The 4,923-nt window shown below is 41.8% G+C and overlaps 1 non-coding gene across 1 annotated transcript; it reads right to left on the reverse strand.

Annotated features, from left to right (window-relative positions):
* Positions 1-4,434: 4,434 nt before the first annotated feature.
* TRNAK-UUU (transfer RNA lysine (anticodon UUU)) lies at positions 4,435-4,507 on the reverse strand. Its single transcript has one exon. It is a non-coding gene; the product is annotated as a tRNA-Lys (tRNA).
* Positions 4,508-4,923: the final 416 nt, after the last annotated feature.

Genomic DNA, 4,923 nt, shown 5'->3' on the forward strand with positions numbered 1-4,923 from the left:
ATGTGAAAAAAAAAGTGCGTGCCAATTTTGAAAGGCCAGAGAAACGTGCACAATTTTCTGAAGCTTAAAAAAGACGCGTGCAGATTTTGGAAGTTCGTGAATAGCGCGTAAAAACTTCAGAAGGTCAAGGGAAGCTAGTGCAGATTTCTCTATGAGCGGGCAAAATTTGTGAAATTCTAGAAACTCAGGGAATTATGTGCAGGTATTGGAAGACCAGGAGAACTAATACTGTAAGGCAGGAAGCTTGAGAAACATGGAATTAAATTACCCGTCGCCAATACATGCAAAGTTAAATTACGCCAATGCCGAAAGTCACCAGTTATGAACAAAAAACATGACAATTTAATTAAAAACTTGACATTTAGCTACTTAACTAATTTTTGACTCAGCTTGACTGAATTTCTCCGTGAGACGATGCAACACGTGACTTCACATACGCTGTTTGCAGAGTATAAATTGAGCATGAACTAACATTGATGTGCGTGTGTTACACTGTCGTTTAGATGGCACCTACGCTAACGAAACACCGCAGGGGGAACGTCGGCAGTGTTTCGAACTTCTGGGGTGCTCGTCTTGAGTTTCATGTCGAATCAATGATTCTCAAGACGAGCAATCAAAACGATTCTGATTTCTAAATCAATTTTGGGAGGTGCTTCGACCCATTCTACAAATTTACATGGCTGCTCAAGCACCCACGGCTCCGACGCCACTGAAACACGACACACAAATTTACGTTTATTCATAATTTTTATTACGAGGTTTTGTTATGCGTTTGCTTTACAGACTATTGAAGTAATTAATACTAGATACAGGTTGCCTTTACATTATGACTTACGACTGTTCAATTTCATATTTTTAAGACCGTTCTGATAAAGTTGGACAAGAGCAGGGAATTATTGTAACGGAAAATGAAGCTGAAACACGGACTTGGTAAAGGAAGTTTATTTTCCCTTGTCCTTCAAAGCGGTTGATTATGACGTCATATCAATTGAAGAACCTCATTGGTAGACTGAGTCTTACGGTGGTCGTTGTAAATTAAGTAACAATAAGTAGCGCTCGGTTGTGGGCTTCGAGATTAACCATCCAGTACGAGTTTAATGGCAGAATTTCTCAACACTGGAAATCCGTGGATCTGCGAATAATATTTTTCCAAACCAGCTTCGAGCAATACCGTCTCACCACATGGTCCCAACCGGGCACTGCCAGTGTCGTGGTCCTAGAAATTCTGCCGCCTGAGGCGAATAATATCTTGCCGCCTTCAAGATACGGCTGTCTCTGAAAAGTTTTCTTTCTTCACGTCCATTACCTTGATACAGTGGTTCCTAAAGTGTTGGTCACGACCCCCCCTTGGGGTGGGGGGGGGCAGTGCCGTCTTAATGCATGGGCCTACCCGGGTGTGGCCCGGGGGGCCTCAAGAGAAAAGAGGCTTCAGAAAAACGAGGAGTAGTTGAATTTTCCGGGAAAATTGCCAGGTAAGGCCTCAGAAAAACCACTTGGCCCGGGGGCCCACGACGCTCTTGAGACGGCCTTGGGGGGGGGGGATGATCTGAGATTTCGCGAGAGAATTTCCTAAATAAAAACGTCCTGATGAGAGTAAATAAATCAAATCAATGCGATAACTATTCTATGCAGGAAAAGTGTGGTCTCACAATGAGCGCACCTATTTACATTTTTTTCCTATGGATTTTAAAAGATGTCTGCCCTTCAAAGGGTTAATACAGCTATTTATTACGTATGTAAGGTGTATAGGCAATAGGGTGCATTTTTTACTGGCGAACTATTGATCCTAGAGGCATACTTCCAATTAGAAAAAGTATCCAAATAACGTGTACATTGTACATCCGACTTCAACCCAGGCCTGTCAAAGGACGACTTACTATCTGCTACCCTAGCCCCGAGGGAATAACGCGTAGTACTCAGATATGTCATTCATGTTGCAAAGGGTTGTATTGCAATAAGTTAACAAGTGTAGTACAATGTTAACTTTTTATACGGTGCTCAAGAATCCAGTTACAAAGTTGTTGCCCTGTTCCTCCTGATGTCAACTAAAGAATTTCCATGTTTCTCCAAGTGCAGTATTCTCTGAGGTATTCGAATTCGGAAAACGGAGGAAAATATGGGGGGGGGGCGGTTAAAACAATGTTAAATGCGGAAAAAACAGTTTACCCATAAAATTTACTAAAAATAATTTTAAGAAAAATCTTATTCAGTCGAATATCACAAATGTGCACTTGCGCACTTTTATGAGTAAAACATGGAAATATTGATAAATTAATATTTATTCTGAATCCAAAGACAAAATTTACTTATTGAAAATAGAACAATCGCTCTCCTCCGTTTGTTACCAGAGGCGTGCGCAGGAGACAACATGGGTGGGGGGGGGGGGCTTGCCCTCTCCAAGATGATCAAAAATTAAAAATATTTTCAAATGGGCCTATTGTAGAAAAAACATTAAAAATATCGTAAGAAAATACCTCTATTGTGATGTTGTCTTTATCCATTTCTGTTAATTTAAAATGCTTTTTGAAGGTTGCTCGAAATTTCTGTAGGAGAGATTCCTTGTACTCCCCCAGAACCCATTGTGGCCCCCCCACCAAGGTCAATCTTGCTTACGCCAATGCTCGAGATCAGGGTGTAGGCCAGGCATCTTCAACCCGTTGCTCACGAATACCACGGTGCTCCCCCATTAAGCACCCAGAGTGCTCGATGCTCGTGTCCAATTTTGTGCTCGCGAGCACCTGATCAACGCTCCAATGAAACACGTTGCGCAAATTGTATTCAAGGACTGAAATCATCCTGATTTCATGCATTCGTATGTGAAACTTACCGTAAGGGTGCTCTTCTTTTGACGATGGGCACAGGCAGTGCTCGCGACTAGGAAAAAAAAGGTGGAAGACCTCTGGTGTAGGGTATTGTAATGTGGTAAGCCTTCTCATGGTGCCACTTGGGTAACGCGAATTCTACCACAAGTCATTTACACTGCTTGATCATTATTTGACGCAGCTTAACCTTGGTGGTCCTTGCACCAAAAAAAAAAAAACACCAACCTGAATGCAATCCGTAAGTACACATTCACCCTCGAATGATTGATGGCACATGTCTTATATCACCTCTTAAAGTTCGTCCCATGAATTTAGAATCACCCTGTATTACACGTAAGAAGCACAAAAAAAATGAACCCGTTCCGCCACCTACCAAATAAAACTGTTACAATTATTCGATTAAAATCAGCGATCGGACTTTCATTAATGTACCACATAAAAAAAAAAAAAAATCAATACGATATAACATTAGTTAGTATTTTATCTATATACTAGCCATAACACCCGGCGCTGCCCGGGTTTTCTTCAATGAGGCTTTTTGAATCACGTGATATCTCCCTCTTTCTTTGAGGGACATGCAAACCGTGTCCAAGTTCACCAATATGGCGACTTCCTGCGCGAACTCATGGAATAAACAAATTTAGATTTAAAGAAACGTAGAAATGAATATCCCCCCCCCCTTTTTAAGGGGTGCTGGGTATTTCGCTTCCCCCCCCCCTCCCCCCCAAGCTTCAAGTTATCGAGATCTGCTTGTTTCAGCTTCCAAAAATGCTGAGTTACAACTGTGTAATTTCTTCGATGTACTTTACGGGCCCATAAATAATTTTAAAACAACCTAAACTATATCAATTTATGCAGTTGAATATTAAAAGACAATACGGAGACATTAATTTTCATGCTCGAGAGGATATAAATAAAAAGGTGAAATCAATGTTATATCCACCTCAAAAGTGGGCCAGGCTAATTACTTCATATTTAATCTCCTGGGCTTCGTATATCTATCTCTAAGCGAACTCAATATTTCAAAAATCGACAATTAAATACAATTTTTAAAATTATTGATGTGACAGAAAACACCACTAAATTTCCGCATTTCTACAGTAAAATCGGCAATTCCAACACTGATATTTAAAAAGCCTCATTACTGGGAGGATTCAAAAAGTGGCAAACCATTATAAAGGCATATACACGTCTGAAACGCATCGCTAGGGAACCACGGTAACCAAAGTAAACGTTCCGAAAGTGATTGTTGAGGTCCAGAAGCCATTGTTGCCCGATAGTTTTTTACTATCGCTCAAGTCAGGTCCCATTCGGTATATATGCAAAATTTGGCGACGATCGATCTAAAATTGTAGATTTGTATAGAGAACATACGCACACACAGACAGAAAATCATTTTTATATATATAGATAATATAATATATAATGTAAAATTGATTTTCTGGGTGTGTGGCTGTAGGAACGCACCTTTTTTGGGCTAAATTTTCAAAAAAAAAATTGTTCGAGCTATGTAGAACAGCCTCATTATCATCACTGAATGAACGCCAGGGTCTCTGCCACCGGACTTATCCCGTTGCCGAGATCTCTTCCAGCCCAGCTTCGAAAATTACTTCACCCGAACAGGGACTCGAACCCTGGACCGTTAGGTTAAAAGCCTAACGCTCTACCGACTGAGCTATCCGGGCTCCGGCCCCGGGCACTGCACAAGAGACCACCAGTGTGGAGGGGGGCCATCAGATAAACGACACGTGGTTGAAATTTTCTTGAGTAATCGTGTAAATTGGTAGGAAAGCATTTCTAGCCAGGAACGGGGCGGGGGGCTCAAAAAATCGCTTTGCGGCCCTAGTTGCGAAAAATGTATGGTTGAGGTTGATCTTTTTTGAAGTTCATGCGATTGTCATAGCTTCCACCAGCAGCGGATCCAGGTCAATGTTTCGGGGAAGAGCGACTTATTGTTCAAGCTCGTTGGAACATCCCGTATTTTCTCCGGACAGACCTCCAGACCAACCATGGCCCCCGCTCTGTCCCCCAAGGGGATATAAGTGGTTCGTCTCAGGAGACGTGGGCCATGGTGGAAACACGGGACAGACCAATTTTTCTC

The sequence above is a fragment of the Pholcus phalangioides genome, unplaced genomic scaffold, assembly GCF_987345545.1.
Source record: "Pholcus phalangioides strain wild (caught in Gottingen) unplaced genomic scaffold, Ppha-v1.0 ptg000044l_1, whole genome shotgun sequence".
NCBI classification, from domain to species: Eukaryota; Metazoa; Arthropoda; class Arachnida; order Araneae; family Pholcidae; genus Pholcus; species Pholcus phalangioides.